General features: G+C 44.7%; 1 protein-coding gene across 1 annotated transcript in view; it reads left to right on the forward strand.

Moving 5' to 3' along the window:
- The first annotated feature begins 4,194 nt into the window (after positions 1-4,194).
- Positions 4,195-18,784, forward strand: part of Gng12 (G protein subunit gamma 12) — a 112,282-nt gene continuing 97,692 nt past the window's right edge. The window contains exon 1 of the mRNA XM_036182421.1: positions 4,195-4,290. The gene's annotated coding sequence lies outside the window, so the exon portion shown is untranslated. The remainder of the gene's footprint in view (positions 4,291-18,784) is intronic.

The following is an 18,784-nucleotide window of genomic DNA, read 5'->3' on the forward strand; positions in this document are numbered from 1 at the left end:
TCTTCTGACCTCTGCACACTCACCAGAGCATGTGTTCCCCCAAACAAATTAAACAGAGTAAAATCTAAGGTCACTCCCTCTTGGGTTCAGCTCCATACTCCTATTATTCCTAATCATCAACCCGAGTAGAATCTGGGAGATGCCCTCCTGTGAAGCCTCTCCCAGGTCCGGACTGCTGTGGGCTGCCACAGCTGTTCCCAGTTACTGAGCATCTCTATCAATGGGCACTACTCTAACAATGTACTTTGTTAAAGTACTGCTTCTTTCTAGTAATGTAAAATATAGAGACACAAAGGTCAATCTCTGCCCCCATTTAAAACAAACAAACAAACAAACAGAAAAGCAAAACACAAAGGTCAACACCATGGACTCAATTCAGGCCAATTCTATACACCCACCAGCTTCAGTTCCCTAGTGGGCTGTAGGCTCAGCTGAGGCGTCTACTGTCTCTGTGTTGAGAGGGGCTTGTCTTTCCAACCAGCGCTGCCAACCTTATTTCCTTACAGGTGCCTCCTTCAAAGAACTGCAGTTAGAACTTCTTTAGGAAAGGCATTTCCAGGATACTGCTTCAACGACACAGCACAAATTCACAGGGCACCTTAGTGTCCGTCAGAATCCGGACTGAAACTCATTTTCTCACCTCATTAACCCAGATCATTCCTGATGCCTACAGCTCTTTCTGTGGCCAAGGCTCGACCTATGAGAGCATAATTCTTCTTCCTATGAGGTGTGGGATACTGGTGGCTTCTATAAACAGGTCTGGTAGTAGCTAGCTGAGCTTGTTGTTACTTTAATAGCTGTTATTTTTGCTTGAGATTCTGTAGAATCAGAGCCTGTGATGAAGAAAGACTCAAGTGAAACTGATGTATCAGAAGCTAGGCCAGCTCCACTCCTGTGCAAGGGAAGTCACACACCTGCGCACTACACAGAAACCTGTGATTGACTTAATGCTCGGCCATAACGTTGTGAACTTCTTAAATAATTTTGAGCCTTTTTTCATTCTGTATTGAGTCACATAAATCATATTGCAGGTCCTGGTTGGGACCTATTCCCAAGAAAATTTGTCAGGAGAGTGGGAAGAAGAACAGGGAAGACCAAGGGCAAGGGAAGACACCCTAGGCAAACCGCTGGAGAAAAGGGGGAGCTGCAGAGAGTGCCAGGACAACATAGATGCAGCTTCGCCATTATCCCAGTTAGGGTCAAAACACAGTATTTTACCTCCACACTGCCGCCACTGGTTAAGACAAGATGCAGACAGTAAGCGGGGTGGTGGTGGTGCACACCTTTAATCCCAGCACTCAGGAGACAGAGGCAGGTGGATCTCTGTGAGTTCAAGGGCAGCCTGGTCTCCACAGTGAGTTCCAGGACAGGCTCCAAAGCTATACAGAGAAACCCTGTCTCAAAGAAAAAAAAGTGTAGGAAGAATGTTAGCCACCAGGCACTTCCGGCTGTCCTGTGCCCAGGCAAAGGACATCCTGAACTGAAAGTGGTAGTTTGACCATGACATGTAGATGCTGGCAGGCAAGAAGTACACTTGGAATCAGTGTTCTTAAAACTGGAGTAGGATCACAAGAGAGACAACCAAATGTTAACGGAAATTGCTGAAGTTGTGCATACACTTTAATAGGAACAGGCAAAAAGGAATGTTTGATGATCCAACTATGATTTCATGAGTGGAATTACTAACTGAAAAGGCATATACTCATTTACATGAAACAAGTGAGCCTATATATATATAATATATACATTATGTATTATATATACTATCTATATATACTAAATGCATATATATCATATGTATAAATTTTATATTTATATATATATATAAATAATAGGAGGCATGGATACATAGAGATGGAATGTGAGTTATCGAAGCTCAGGAAACAGGTCTGGAACCATGGGTAAATGCACAAACTGTGCAAACACCCTGCATTTAAAACCCGACTCAGCTCCTTTCAGATTGAGTGGGTTAACTTTGCTGTGGCTACCTACTAGGGTTGCCAGGAGAATGAAAAGATTTAATGTATGTAAGGCTCTTAAAGCAACATCTGCCACACAGGAAGTACTAGTTAAATGTTAGCTCTCATGGTTCTTGCCTTTTGGCTAAATGATCAGAACTTCCCAACTCTCTGTAGTACAGTTGCCCCTCAGTGCCCATCCTTCATTGATACGCTAAAATCTAAGGATGGAAAACTCTCAGATCAAATGACATAGTATTTGCATATAACTTACCTACATCTCACATATAATAATGTTTTAATTATTCCTAGATTATTTATTATCTAGTTCTATACAATGTAAATGGTAATTTTGTTAGACTGTAGTATAGATGAAATAAAGACAAGGAAAACATACTTGTTCAGTACAGACTCAATTTTGTTTTCAAATTATTTCTCAATCTGTAGTTGAATCTGAGGGTGCAGACCCACAGATATTAATGATTAACTGCATTTTAATCTTAATTTGTTGTAGGCTGATATTTTAGTACAAAACAGAGAGGCGGGGGAGAGAGAAATACAAAATGGGGGAGATGGGAAAAAACCAAAGGCCACATTTCAAATGACTTGACTTCAAGAGACAATTTCTGCAAAAGTTTGTACATGCTCTTGGATTTCTGTTCTCTCCTTGTGCGGATAGCTGTTTATAGACTGTTCTGTGGTTACAGTCTGAAGAGCACTGAAACAAGAATTCTTCAACAAGCCGCTTGGTTGTTTTTGTCCCAGACTAATGAGAGGAAAATTAAAAGTACACAAAAACACCTAACTGAGCTAGAGAATGGTCACAAGATGGAAATCACTGGTGTGACCGTAACAGTCCCTTCTTGTGTCAGGCCACTCTGTTTAGGGTGTGTCTTTGAACTGTCACTATCTGAATCAGCCGAGTGTATCCTAACCCGGTACAAAGTAGGAACTAAAGGGCAGGCTGTGGTTTGCACCCCAACAAGAACATTCTCTGGAGGCTGCCAAGCAAGGCACACTTGAGTAAGTGTAAACAGCAGTGGATTTAATGCTATCAGTGGGATTCAGTGCCTAGATCCCAGCATCCCAACAACTCACTTCTCTTCCTCAGTGAAACTCCAGTGAAAGACTCACCCACTTCTTGTATTTATTTATTCTTTGATTACCACAAATACTCGTGTGTTTCTTGTTTGATTTCTCACTTTAAAGAATGTTTTATTTATTCTTTGACAATTCATACATGTATCTTGATCACACCCAACTTCCTCTCCCACTCTCCCATCACAACCGTCAACATGTTTCTTCCTTCCTTCCTTCCTTCCTTCCTTCCCTCCTCCCTCCCTCCCTCCCTCCCTCCCTCCCTCCCTCCCTCCCTCCCTCCTGTAATGCACTGGGTCCAATTAGAGCTCCCTGCTCTCACCCAATACTTTAAAGGACTCTGCCCACATTGGTTCTTAGTGACCTACTTTGGCCTTCTATCTCTATCCTGCTAAAGGAGAAAGCAGATACCTAGGAGTGCGTTAGCAGATTGCTGATTATTACCATTTCTGCTGAACTCTAGCTTTTTGAAAGCAACCCTCCCTTGGGTTGATATCTCCTATCACGTTTAGCATAATACTTGACACGCAACAGGTGCTTCGTTTCGTTGAATGACTGTAAGCAGCTACTGTGGAAGCAAAAGTGGCCCTTCAATCTACCAAACTCTAAATTCATACCAAAAAAATTTAAAAAAAGACCAATCTGATCCAATTAATTTATTACGCACAACTTTGCCAAGTATGGGGCATTCGGAAGCACAGATTTCACGGGGATCTAGGGGGAAGGCACGGCAGATGATGTCCTTAACATTTAACAATCTGGCTTTACCTCCGTTCCCGAGAAACAACATCCCCGTGGCCCCAGAGCCCTTTAAATGTGATGGTGGCCTTTTCCTCAGACCTTTCTGGATCAGAGCCTCACTTTTGTGTAAGGGTTTGGCAGAGCTCATCTTCTCAGGCCGGGCACTGCGGAGAACTTGGGCGGTGCGTGGTGATTGCGGCGCGTGGGTCCTACCGCACCGCAGCGAGGTGCACCAACCTTGCCGCGGGCACGCGTGTCCACACACACAGACACACACACCGGACGGCCCCAGCAGAGCGCGGGGAGGGCGTCCCGGGCCGGTGGAACAGAGCAGGGGGGGGGGGGGGGGTGGCGGCGGCTGCCCCGCCCCCCGGGCCGCGCGCCCCGCCCACGCGCGCGGGGAGGAGCCGGAGCCGAGTCGGGAGGAGAGGTCGGGCGGTCCCGGAGCGCAGAGAGACCTTCTCCCTGGCTGCGGCGGCGAAGGCGGCGGCGGGTGAGTGCCGAGCGATCGCGGGGACCGGGCCGCGGAGACCCAAACAGGACGGGGCGGGACGCCTCCACTTAAGGGCCGCCGGCGGGCCCCGCGAACCGGCCGTGGGCTGGAGCGAGGGAGCGGAGGAAGGAAGCGCGGGCTGCGGGCGCCCTGGGCCGCGGGAGGGGAGTGGGAGCGAGGCCCGCCGCGGCCCACAGTCGCGAAAGTCCGTGGACACGAGCGACCCCCGAGGCTTGGGTCCCTGCTGCCACCCAGCCCGGCCTCGACCCGCCCGCGGGAGGCCCGGGAGTCACCGCCCAGCTCGCGGTGGTGCGGGAGGAGCGGGTCCGGGCCGCCACGCACGCCCCTCCTCTCCCCGCGACGGTCTCCGGACGCGCGTGGGCTGGCAGCCTAGGTGCTGGAGTCCGCACAGGGCGGGTGGCAGCGGGGAAGGAGAGGATCGTGGAGAGAACTCGGGTGACACTCCACGAGGGACCCTGCGGCGGTGACTCAGACAGGAAGGTCGGAGTTTAAACTTGAGCCTTGCGAGATTTCTTTCTTTCTTTTTTTTTTTTTTTTTTTTTAAATGTAGCGCCGGACGCTTAGCCCGTGGGTTAGAGAAACTCGTTTTCATTTTAGTAAGGGCCTGCCAATTAAACCTCATTTTAAGACGCCATTGCTAGTGTCTACTGACACTCACGTATCCTGGCCGTGGGTGTCTTGTAAACTTGACTTAAATCATTCATAACTTTCGCAAAGGGAGCCGTGATTCTTGTTAAACTTTGAGCAACTGGGGATCAGCTGGAAGGATCTGCCAAGGCCTGTGGTTTCTTGGTCCTGTGCGGGCGTGGCAGTGCACAAACAAGTGGGTAGGCAAGGAAGCAGCCCCATGCCTGAGCTGGAGGGGAGGTCTGTGCCCATGTGCCAGGGCACGTTTAACCGCGGCTCCCAGTGGAAACACTGGGGATGTCTTAGGCCTGGTTGGACAGACTTCACATGATTCGCCTCATTCCGGTCAGTTATTTCCTCTCCCCTCGGCTGTCTTTGGACACTGTTTATATTTCCTGGGGCGGTCGAAGCGTCTCCTGAATAGATTGTCTATAATGAATCTTTTGGATGTTGTCAGAGCCAGGCTCTGTGTCTGTGTGTTCTCAATTTTTAAAGCAATAGCTTGGCTTTGTTTTTAGAATTCTGGTCACCCTGCTGCACCATTGCTTGGCACTTCAGACCATGGATGTAAATTACCACTGGATTCCAGCCCTTCCCCAGGGAAGCCCGCAAAGCAGGCCACTCTAGAACAGTGGGGTTAAATCTAGCAGTCACTTTCAAGTAAGGAGGTTCTCCCGCTTTTTAGAACAAAAATGTCTATGTCGGCAAGGCCATTTTCCAATAAATAAACACGTGGTTCTCACATGTTCTTACTTTTTATTTTTGTCTGTTTCATACATGTATACCCCCTTACTCTCTTTCAACCCCCTCCCACCGATCACCCCCTTCCTCCTAGCCCCATTTTAAAAAGCAATCAATTGCAGATTGCTAACTAGATAAGATAGTAAGACCCTTTGCCTTCCTTAGCAGTCAGCCAGCACCATAAAGCTATGGATTAAGTCCAGTGAAGGCTGAACTACGATACCTTCGTATTTAGCACAAGCAATTTACTAGGCGTAGAACCCCAGTGCAGTGCACAGCACTTAGGTTTGTAGAGAACTGTGTAAACATGAGGATCAATGCTTCACAAGAGACTGCCAGTGTGGTACGGAAAGGCTACACTCACCTGTGCAGAAAGCTCCGAGCCTACTTGAAAGACAAAGCCTCTGACAGTTGGGTTGCTGTTGTCTCTTGTGACAGAACATGTGTGGTGATCTGGTTGTGAGAGCAGAGGACTTCAGAATAAAGGAGACCTCTGGAAAAGTTAGCCAGCGCCCAATGGTTTTTATTCCAAACCTCTCCCCAGTAGGAAGAAAGTGAGATTTAGAATGACATCACTGATGATGCTGGGTTTTCATGAGGTGGGTTTTTGGTTGTTTTTGTTTGTTTGTTCGTTTTAGTATAAGTCTTACCTAGGAAGGTAAGTTCTAGAAGCAATTTTTTTTTTCAGCCCTGACTGGGAAGAGAAGAGGTTTCACATTGGTTTACTGTGTAGGCTTTCTTGTCAGACCAGGATGAGAATAGTACTTAGCCTTTTCCAAGTTTTAATGAGATTGTATCAGCTAGGTGTTGGAGAACTGTAGACGGAGAATAACTATGGTAAGTGCTTAGAATGATCGCTTTCTTTCCTTTTTTAACTTTCTTTACTCAGTCAGCAGGACAAATCGGTGCATTGTGATAGCTAGAACCTTCTGGAAATGCCAGATACCACAATTTTAAGTTCCAAAGAATGATGAATGCCGCCATGGTAATCACATCTGTAATCTCAGCAGATGGCAATGCTGAGGCAGGAGAATTGCTGTGAGTTGTCAAATCCAGTCTGGACAACATAGTAAGTTCCAGACTAGCCTATTACTAGAGTGAGATCTTGCTCAAAAAACTAGAAAGATGACCAGATTATTTTGTGTGCGTAAATATGTATAAGCTTGTATGTCCTGTTTCTGCCATAGCAGCATGAATAATAATGATTGATGGACTGATAATTTTAATATGCTTTTGGTGTTGTTAAATACATAATATTTTAGGGCTAGGCAATTAGGAACATAAGTTAGCCTTTAAATTTAAAGAGAGTTCTTTTTTTTTGTGTGTGTGAGAGTGGATGGTTAGTTGATTCAGGGAATTAACAAATGGAGTGACTGCATCATTTGCTAAAATTTGCAAAATTGAAAACCCCCCTGCTTTTTTTTTAAATACATATCAGTTGCCTGGAATCAGTTTGGTCTGGATTGTAGCTGTGTCAGTGATAGTGACACAGAAATCCTAGTTTATAATGATTTCCAGTATAAAGGGTACAGTGTTCATTATGAATTGTTTTGGGCCCATGACATTGTGTAGTGAAAGACTTGATTGAATAAATTATTGCTTGCTTTTACTCCTAGAGGATTAGAGCATAATGATGGATTGCTGGCTTGTGTTCCTAGGCATGTAGATTGGACGACATGGTTAATTTCTCTGTGCTTCTGTTGAGGTTGTGGGGAATCATGAATTTGTCTTCACAGACCATGTGGACCATTGCCTGACATGGAATCTATATTCAATAAGTATTGGCATTTATACATCTTTGTACAAATAATGAGCATGCATTACTTTTATGACAGGAAAATGGCCACACAAAATTTTTTATATTTCTCTCAAATCCAAAAAGGCAATTATTATTCAAAACATCCTGCCAAATTGTACTTACAAAGTAAGAGACTATGCAGTGATTAGGCCATAGTATTTTGTCTTTTAAATATGAAATGAGTTGTGACATCAACTTTGTCAGCAAATAAATTCTAGATCTCAATTTCATTTTCCTTTCTAACTGCTAGCTCATGCATGAAATCTGTTTTGGGTTACACAGTTGGAAGACAGGTACAAATATAGTGCATTATTCACAATTACAGCTAGCTATGTATTTTTATAAAGGCTTGAAGGAAATACAAACAAGTGGATGCCTCCATTTTCTCTCAGTAAGCATGTACATATAACAAATCATTTGTAATATTTGTTACTCAAAATAAATTCTGGTCTATAACTGCATATAGCAAAATTTTGTTGCCTTGGGAAAAAAACACACCAACTTTTGTGACATATGAATGCCATCAAATTAAGTGCCAAACCTTTGCAGTAAATTGGAAATCCTTCAGAAGTTTTTAGATTTATCTTCGTAAGAGGTGTGTGTGTGTGTGTGTGTGTGTGTGTGTGTGTGTGTGTTACTGATGATTGAATCCAGGGCCTTGTACATGCTAGGTGGTGCTGCACACTGCTACAGGCAGGGGCCTCCTACCACCACCTCCCAAGTACTGGGGTGATAGATCTCTGCTGCCATAAGAGAGATAAGAAAGAGGTGTATATAAGCCAAGTCTGAATTCACAGAAGTTGATACTTCTCAGATCTAAGTCTTCTGCCTTGACAAGCTGCATTTATAGAGCACCTCTGGTCTGTCCTGGATACAGGGATGAGGAAGAAATGGGTGCTCTGAGGCTAACAGGAACATTGGATAAATACAATGCGGTTGCAGCACAGTTGAGTGCTTCTCGTCATTAAGCTGCCGTACACCCTGGGCCTTTTCTAGGCCTGTTCTGAGTCCAGACCTTGCTCAGTTCTCACCAAGTTCCGCATGAGGCTGGTGTTCCTTAAGCATCCACACCTTAAGGGGTAGAGCAAATTTTCCTCCAGAGTTGCCGTGATGCCATAGCTGATTCAGCACTCTGCCAAGAGTCAAAGGAGAGAGAGCAGAGGGCTTAATGCAGGGGGGTGGAGGGTGTAGTGTACTTTGGAAAGCTGTAAATCAAGTCAAGAGAGATAGAGAGGACATGAGAGACAAGCAACCAGAAGAGAATTATGGGTGCCTCTCCATTGGGGCTCACTGCCTCTTTGGCTGTTGTAGTTAGTGCCCCATATAACATCTGAGACTCAACAGGCCTGAGATACATCACAGGCCAGTCTTTCAGAGACTTGTCTTCCCACAATTCCCAGAGGAAGCCTTAGCCAGGCAGAAGAGAAAACTGGCCTACAAAGTCCCGACCCAGAGAAGCTGCTGCCAGCAGGTGCACAGCACCCAACGTTCTCTCTCAGGGCCAGGGGAGCAGTGGCGAGCAGCTTGGAGCTGGGTAGAGTGATTGAACTGGAGGTGACTTCCAGCTGGATTCTTCCCTTCCAGCTGGATTCTTCCGTTTGGGCCAAGTCTCTCTTGACAGTCCTTTCTGGTATCACTTAAATGTTTGGTTTGTCATGGCAGGTGTTATTGGGTATCGTAAAAATGCTTTGCTTCGGAGTGTCTGGTTGCTGTCCTCCACAAGAAGGGATTTTTGTCTTCTTTTTTTAATAGGTCTCCATTGCAGAAGGTTACTGAACAATGAGCCAGAGTGTTGCAGAGCTTTCAGACTTGTTACTTTGAGCTGTTCCCAAAGATTGTAGCTAAAAGAATTTCTTTTCTGGATCTGTCTGAATGAATCAGTTGTTAAGAACTCCTGCTTTTCACATTTGTTGACTTTAAGATTGTGCCTGTGGGGCTAGGGAGTCAGAAATTCATATATTATGTATCCTTTCGTGCAGAATGGTCTGTTGTCTGTCATTCCTTCTTGCAGGCAAGGTCAAGTAGTTGACATTTGGCTGAGAAGTACAGCCCAGGTTGGATTTTAAGTGGGTGTGGTCACCCGTGGTCACTGAAGTGTGGGTTCCACTGCCATGGTCTGCACTTGGTTTTTCTCTGGAGAGACGCCATGCAGCATGGCTGTGTGCAAGCCCCCACGAGACAGTCAGAGGGACATTTCGTTGATTGGTAATCTGCAGATTTCTTTTTAGCTGTAGGTGCTGCTGGCCAAGGTACCCCTGACTACGGGGCACTAAGCCAGTAGTTCCCACTGGAGTGCACTGACTCAGATCTCGAACTCATGGTAACTTCAAATTTTGTCCACTAGAATCTCTGTCAAATTAGGGGGGAAAAATAGGCCATATTGGGCATGGCAGTATATACCTATAATCCCAGCACTTAAGGGGCAGAGGCAAGAGGATAGCTAGAAAATTGAAACCAGCCATGTCTACATAGGGATTTCCAGGCTAGGCAGGGCGGCACAGTGAGACCCACTCTCAAAAACAAGCCCCCTCACATCATCAAAACAAAACAAAAACCCCAACAGAACATAACCATGTCCTGCAGTAGGACTGTTCTAGGATGGAGAGGTGTTTCTTTCTAGTTCACTTGGGGGTTTTGAGTAGTGGCGATGGGCTTTGTTTTCCTAACCAGAGAAATGCAGTGTCTGGCAATAGCTCTGCCTCTCAAGGCCTGTTCAGTTACAATAGCCTTCTCAGTGCTCTGAGCTGTGTGGCACATAGTCGGAGCTTAATGAATGCCAGAGGAGTGAAGAAATACGGCCATGTTCCCTGAATGTGTACCAGCAAGGTATGTAAGTCGCTGTCTTTTTTGTTTTTTAATCAAAAAAGAAAATTTAGTTGTATTTACTGGGAATCACACCATCAGAGGTACCCAGATCCTTGAATGTCTTCTTTCTCTTAGATTCATCATGCTTTAAGGGACAGCTAAAGACCTGGGTGCCCTTGACATTGTGTAGTGTTGATGGCACAGCAGCATTCTGGGCATCACCTAACACTTGCTGAACTGGAACAGTGCCTACATTCCTCTGCAATAATTTCTGCCCCCTAAAGCACCCCAATGTCTGTCTGTCAGAGGGAAGGGAGTCATAGGAACTGCTGGGGATGTGGAGAGGGATTCCTGTAGGTATTAAACAGATGCAGCCCTGCTCTTTGGGATGAGCTGGTAACTGTGGGACTCAGGGACTGCATCTTTTGGAAAAGCCTTCTCACTTGGGAGAGAAGTGGGGAATCTAGTGCCAGATCCACCAGAACTTCTGCCTGCTGGTTCTTACCATTCTCTTTTTCAGCAGCTTCTTCCTGGTTGCTGTCAGAATTAGCTTCCTCTCCCTGCATATTTTGGGAGGCATCTGAACAGCAGATGGGGGGGGGGGGCAGAGCCCTGATGGTGGCCTTGCCTGTGTGAAGGTGAAGGAGCCGGTCAGTACTCGGCCCTTTGGTTCACTGATGTTTTATGGACAGACCACCTTGTGAAAAGATGCCAGCATGTCTAAAATACTGAATACTTTCCACTTTTAATCTGGTTAAATGGAATCAGTCATCTTCAGTCGAACTTGTTTCTCCAAAGCAGAAATAGCAGAGGACAGTTCCTCATAAAAATTTCCTACAGACTTCCTTAAACAGCAGACTCATCTGCTATATCTCCATATTATTTCAGTTTTTAAAATCCCACAAGTTTCAGCTCTTGAGGAAGCTCTGTGCTGTGCCTTGCCTCCCGTTGAACCAGCTTAGTCTGTGAGCAGGAGGCCTCAGCCACTACTTGCTCCAGTTGCAAACCAACAGTCTGGCTGCATGCTCCCTGGGAGGCAATGCAGGCTTTCTGCCTTCCCCCTTCCCCTCCACTTCGCTGACTTCCTTCAGGCTATAATACATTAACAGGGACTCCAGGCCACCCACACCCAGGAGGACAGAAGTCACCCTCTCCACACTCACTGTGCTCACCTCCTGAACTCTGGCCTGAGCGTCTCTGACTTACAGACTTTGGCCTGAGGACGTGTCGCCCACACCCAGCTCCTCTAGTCCCTGTCTAGGCAGAACTCCTGGCATTGGTTTTCTGTTTTGTCTTTCTGAACTGATCAGACTCCATTTGTCATACTCCTAGGGATAACTTCATTAATAATAATAATAATAATAATAATAATAATAATAATAATAATAATTGATCTGTACTTCCCCAAGTTTAACAATCATATTAGAAGGGACAAATACTGAGACATGTTTCCATTCCTTTCTCATACAGGCCTTTCCCATACCACAGGTATCAACTTGTAAATATAAGCTATTATGAATGTGTATATTGTGTTTCTTCCCATTCTTTCATATAGATGGTTTCCATGCTGTTGCCTGCCATGCTGTTTCAAATTAGCAGTGTGTCAGTAAGTGCATAGAAATAGCTTCTCTTTGATAGCATCCGTCTTTCATTGTGTGGTCTGCCCCTGGAGCTGTGGGGTGTATCTAATCCCTTGATCTTACACTGCTGTGACAGTTTGCTAAGGACAGACAGTGGTCTGCTGAGCCACAGGGCTCAGTGATCACCTTGGGTAAGTATTGAGTCAACATGCTCCTCAAAGACCACCAAGGGAGTGTCAGTTCTTTTTTATTTTGCTAATCTGGTTGGCGAGAAATAACAATTTAGTGATTTTTTTTTTTTTCATAATTAGAAGTGAAGGAAGTTTGAGTTAATTGTGGGTCTTTGGGATATTGTCCAGGATGGCAGGCTCTCCTGTGGCTCTTTGTAGCCTTTCTTCTTGTGTGTAGTCTGTCCGAATTTCTTAAACGTAGACTTAAGAATGTGGCCTGGCTAGAGTGGGCTGCCAGACCTTTAGTACAGAATCAAGGCAAGTACAAAGTAGGGTTTTGCTGCATTGGCTAATGTCTGAATTACAGTCTTCAGCTAATGGTGTTATTAACCTGTGGCTTCTCCAAAGCCATGGAAAAAAAAAAAGAAAGAAAGAAACTGTCTTCCAGCCTAGAACTTTTCCTCCTTCTACACACATACACACACACACACACACACACACACACACACACACACACACTCACACACTCAAACATTATACATGTACACACACAAATGTGTGTGTAGGGAGATTAAAACACATAGATTCCAATGATATTTCCTGCAAAATCTTTTCAGAAGTCTAGAATTTTCCACATATTTGTATCTCTAGAAAGGTTTTACAGGTCAAATTAGTTTGTTTCTTTGCTCTGTGTGTTAGGCTGTTCTGTTCGATCTTCACAACTGGGAGTTATCGGCCATTCCAAAAGTAAAAATGGCTTAAGACCAGCAGTCTAGGAAGATGAGAGGCTGGAGTTGCATTCTGCTTTTGCGGTGCCCTGTTTAAAAAAGGTTTTTGTCCGTCCATCCATTTGTCTATCTATTCGTGTGATAGTATCTGTGTGAGTGCATGTCATGTGCACACTTTGGATCTTCTGAAGCTGGAATTACAAATGATGTCGAGCCTTCTGGTGTGGGTGCTGGGAACTGAACTTCGGTCATCTGGAGAAATAGGACTCAACCCCCAAACCATCTCTCCAGCCCCCCCAAGATACTCTTTAGTCATAGTAACCTTTTTGGGCATTGTTAATATCAAACTGATTTTCATTTTTAATGTTTTTTATTTATTTTTTTATTTTATGTATATTGGTGTTTGCCTGCATATCTGTGTGAGGGTGTCAGATCTTGGAGTTACAGACAGTTGTTAGCTGCCATGTGGGTTCTGGGAATTGAACTCAGGACCTCTGGAAGAGTAGTCAGCGCTCTTAGCCACTGAGCCATCTCTCCAGCCCCCTGATTTTCAGTTTTTAGAAGACTGAATTCTATCAAAAGAGAGGGAATCTGATTCGGTGAAGAGAAAGCATGGTCTTTTTTTTTTTTTTTTTTTTTTTTTTTTTTTAGAAATTCATAAAATGCAGTCCTATATAAAACTGGTTTACCACTACATAATAAACCACCTGGGCATGGTGACACATGGCTGTAATCTTACCTTTCAGGAAGCTGAGGCAGGATGATCATAAGTTCATGGTTAGCCAAGGCTGCAAGAGAGATTGAAGCCACTGTGGGCTGTCAGCAAGACTGTTCTCAAAAACAAACAAAAAACCCTGTAACAACAAACTATTTGTCAGAGCTCCCACACTAGCAGTAGTGAGGAATGACCTGCGAAAAGAGTCTCAGTCTCTCTCTCTCTCTCTCTCTCTCTCTCACACACACACACACACACACACACACACACACACACACACACACGTATATTGGTGAAATTATTAAGGCCACTCCACGTAGTTAAAAGGGAGATTTATTTTGTGGGGTAACTTACAAATGAAGGGATAGGTTGTAGGGCCTGGCAAAGGTATGGCGCAGTCATGCGGTGTTCTCTGGAGAACTCTGCTCAGTCTACCTCCAGCGTCCAGGGTCCCAGAACCAAGAGACAGGCCTCTCCTCTCAATCCTGGGTCTTCTGCTTCCTCCTCTGCCCCGCCTTGTGGGCGTGACCATTACCGAAGCCTCAATGGGGGTTGGAACTTCCAGGCCAATGCTGGGATGGCTACCCACTACACACAGATATGTATTTAATATGTGGTTCTTTTGTAAAAAGCATGGGCGTGCTCTAGATGCTTAACTTCTCTTCTCGCAATCATTGTAATGTGCCCTTACATCACATGACATTGATGTTCTCTGCTGTAGTGTTAGTGTCTACTCCATAAGGAAAAGTATGTGACCTATTTATCCCAGTACCTAGAAGGATACCTGGCACTTTTTTGTGTCTAATCCTTAGAAGATTAATGTATTTTTCTGAGGGTAAGTACCTTTGGGTCTTTGTTCAACTGTGTCTGGGATCTCGTGTTAGATGTTGGCCTGGGCAGCATCCTTTGGCCTTTATGGTGTACTCTAACCATTGGGAGCTTTGTGGAAGTGTACTCAATGCTTTAGAACTCAAGCCTGCAGTCTGAATTACCTGATGGCTAATCTTCTGTCCATTTACAAAACAGTTAATGCTGTATTTCCACTCATTTAAGATGCTGTCAGTTGTGAAATACGTCTCTGGACCACTAGGGAAAGAAATGCTGTCAGTTAAACTATAGCAAACACCAGCATAAGAGGGTTAGTTTTAGATGACTTCTATAACAGCTTACCATAAACTGGCCTTAAGACAACCCAGATGTTTTATCTCTCAGTTCTGTAGGTCAGAAGGTGTATGTGACTGTTGTGTTTCATTGTTAGCCAGCTTGGCTCTTATTGGAGGTTCTTTGGGGTTGTTGCTAGACTTCAGCTCCTTGAAGTTTGTTTCTTGCTATTTCTCAGTTGGGGGCTCTCCTCACTTCTTAGAGACTTTTCTGGTATTTGCCGTTGGGATCGAGACCCCAAACCCAGCATTAGCAGCGCTTTCTAGTGCTGGGACTTTCCCTGCCGGCCTCCCTGCTCTCTTTTCTCTAGCGAGGGAACATTCTCTGCTTCTGGGGGTTATTTGGTTATATTGAGTAGATTTGGTCCACCCATAGCATGCTTTCTTTGCTTAAGGCCTGGGGCAAAGTCTCTTTTGCTCTGTAGCAGCATTCACAGGTTCCAGGGATTAGATTTGAACACCTTGGGAAGAAAGTTCCCTGAAGAGTCATCCTAGTATCAGAAGTGGCAAGTGACTGTCTCTGTGTTAGGCGTAGAGGAGCAACTGATGTGTCTAAAGTACTGGGCATGTTAGAGAGCATGCTTGAGTGTTAACTCCTTCCATACAGATGCTATGATCACCGTGGTTCCACATGCCTACCACCTTTAATCTCAGTGCATTTGTCACACCCTAGTTGAAAGAATACATTTTGCTGACTGTAAACTTGACAGTAACAAAGGTGATGATTGCAGCCTAAGTGCCAGTGGTAGGCATGTGCTAGGACACTTTCTTGCTCCTTGTGGGAACCTGAGGTAGGGTGCCCCAGCTCCATTTACAGGGGAGGAAGTAGGTTTGGAAAGGTGTAGTAATCAGTGCTAATGACATTCCTGGTCCGAATCCACAGATACATGATTCTGAAGTTAGTATATTTTTTATGGGCCCATGTTGCTTGGCTCTCTGTCCCTGACAATAGCATTTGAAAAATGCCACAGGAGAGGTGTCCACCCACTAGATCAGGTGGTCTGCTAGCTAATGGAGGAGATTCAGGGGAGGTGACATTTTCCTCTGATGCCTTCCTTGGACCTTTGCTACTAAATGTCTATGAATTAGACAAAGGCCCTGAGTCTTCATCCTTTTAAATACCCAGATGATCTTTTTAAGTCAACAGAGCAGGTGTCTGCTCTGTAGAGATATGGCTTTAAACGTGATGTGAACAGTTCCTTAGTAAAACCACACTGACAGTATTGATTTGGGTCAGGATAAGTACTGTGAAGGCCGTAGAACTGGGAGTGAGGGTAAGAGGTAGCTGTCAGGAGAATAGGAGAGCTGCTTAGTGAGGAACCTCAGGAAAGACCTCTATGCAAGGTGGTATTTCTGCCAAGACCTGGGTGAGCAAAAGGCAGCCTAAGCTTAACAGTAAACTGGGTGCAGCTGAGCACACAAAAAAAAGGATCCTTCCTTCCTTCCTTCCTTCCTTCCTTCCTTCCTTCCTTCCTTCCTTCCTTCCTTCCTTCCTTCCTTCTTGCAGGAGTGAGGGAGAAGTCCAAAGAGCCAAATGACAAGACTAGGATAAAGTTCACTGAGAGTGCCTGTGTAGCATGTGAAAGGCTATGGGTGCAGTTATAAGCCACATAGACACACACACACACACACACACTCGCCATGTGGTAGCTTGAATGAGAAATGTCTCCCATAGTCTCATATGTTTGAATTCTTGGGCCCCAGCTAGTGGAACTGTTTGGGATGGATTAGGAGGTGTGGCCTTGTTGGAGACAGTGCATCACTGGGAATGGGCTCTGAGGTTTCAAAAGCCTATGCCAGGCCCAGTGTCTTTCTCTCCGTCTGCTGCCTATGGATCAGGATGTAAACAAAGCTCTCAACTGCAACCCCAACACTATGCTGTCTGCTTCGCACCATGATAATCATGGACTAACTCTGCAAAACTATAAGCAAGCCCCCAATTAAATGCTTTCTTCTATAAGTTTCCTTGGTCATGGGGTTTTGTCACAGCAAGAGAACAGTAACTGAGATACTAGGTTTAATGGAAATGCCAACAAGACTTCATAGACAAATAGCTGTTTACAGATAAGTGATAGTGAGCTGGGAGCCTTTTTTTAAAACAACAACAACAACAACAACAAAAAAAAACTATTTTAACTCTTGCTTTTAAAACCATTTTAAGTGTACCAAAGCAAAGCATATGAGTAGGAGAGTAGTTTGGCAGAACCAGATAAAAAGAGGGAATACCTGAACTCAAAATACTCAGGGATTGGGGCACAGATTTTGCCAAGAGAATTACATTCAGGTAAACATTGTTGAAAGCTGATCTCATCTTCCCCTTTGAGTCTGCTTTTCTTTTTGCCTCTTCCTAGATCATTTTTAGGACCTGCCGCTCCCTGCAGGATGTCAGGCTCTGAACTCCAGAGTTATCTGGAGCTCTCTCTCCCTGATACCTCCCTCCATCCCACACAACCCCGTACCTGGCCACTTACTAACCAGCCTCTGCCTCATGCCTGACTTTGCATTCTTCTGTCATCAGGTGATTTCTCTGAAATGAAGATCTGAATGGTCACTTCCCAAATGACAGTGGGTTTCCCTGAAATCACCCCAGTCCAGTCCTTAAAGACCCTTCCTGTCCAGGTTCAGGGCCAGCTGTGCTTCTTACCAGTCCTGCAGTCTCAGAAGCCTTTGAAGCATTTTGTCTCCGTTTCAATTCCTATAAAATGGAGGTGACAGTAGCACCTACCCCACAGGTAGACTGTAGATTTGAAAGGAGTGAATAGTGAGGATCAGCAGTGCCTGGTGTACAAATTCTCCATGAACATTATTAGCAAGCTGCCATCTGGGTGGCAGGCTCAGCTGGTCCAGCCTGCTGCTTTCACATCAGCCTCACCCAGCCCTTCCAGCAGACAACAAGATAAGTGCAGAAATTGAGACGCTACGATTAGTAATCTATGTAGCAGCCTCACCATCAGTGTTGAGCTGTTAAATCCAATTTTTTAAAAACTGGACTTGCATATTGTCCAGCTTATAGGAATTTATTTTTATTGCATTTTACAATTGCATTTACAAAAACATTCTTATTTATTGGAAATAAATAAGTGGGTCTGTTCCTGTGCACTCTTTCTGCTAGAGTTTATTGCACAGGCCTACTAAACACTTACCATAAAGTTGAGGACACAAGGAGGTTAATGCCTTACTTTTGAGAAAGTTTTCCTTAAATTAACCAAGGGTTTCTGCCTCTTTGACCAGCCTAATTTTGTGGATTGTTGACGCATTAAGAAGATGTGTATGAAACACCAGTGATTATTTGATCTCCTCTGGCCTAAGGACCAATGAGGGTCCTAAGCTAATGAGGGAGACAAGATCCGGAACAGGGAGTGTAAGGACAGTGCAGGGGAGACTGGGCCTGGCTGGGGAGGAGTTGGAGGAGTCAGGAGCGGTTTCACAGGTAAGGCCAAGGCAGCGTGATAGAAGATGGACGTGCGTGTCTTAGTGTCAAGCCAGTGGCGGAAGCCTTGCTGTAACACTCTAGCCTCGTGTGGGGTTGAGTGACTTCCTCCCTAACCCCTGAGACCTTTCATTTGTGACCTGAGGCTAGCAGCATCTGCTCCTCTCAAGATTGTCCTGAGGCTCGTGTGTGTGTGTGTGTGTGTGTGTGTGTGTGTGTGTGTGTGTGTGTATAAAAGTGCCTGACTTCAGAATTTGTAAATTACTGAGCATGGCTTTGCTCTGTTTTACATCATCTCTGGTCACATTAATATTTTGTTGTTGTTGTCTGTGTTTCCTGTAGCAAGCTAGTTAACCAGTATGCTAATGATTACCTTGGGCTAGGTAGTTTTGCCTATATTTCTGTCTTTCTTCTAGATACATTTTTTTCTCTTGAATTCAGTGGTGTTTTTTTTTTTTTCATTCACCTTTACATTGCTAGTGACAGGCTGTGTTTATAGAATATAAATCTATAGAATATAAAGTATAAATTATGATATTTATAGTATAAAGAAGTCTCTGTCTAAAGAATTTGTATTTAATTAAATTAATATAACTGAGAATTTGATAAAAGTTTTGGGAAGAATTGAGTCAAAACATCAACCTTACAGATAGGGAAACTGAGGCACTTCTAGATAGCTTCTGCTATTTGCCCAGAGTCATAAAGCTAGCAGGTAAATG

Source organism: Onychomys torridus, chromosome 3 (genome assembly GCF_903995425.1).
Source record: "Onychomys torridus chromosome 3, mOncTor1.1, whole genome shotgun sequence".
Classification (NCBI taxonomy): domain Eukaryota; kingdom Metazoa; phylum Chordata; class Mammalia; order Rodentia; family Cricetidae; genus Onychomys; species Onychomys torridus.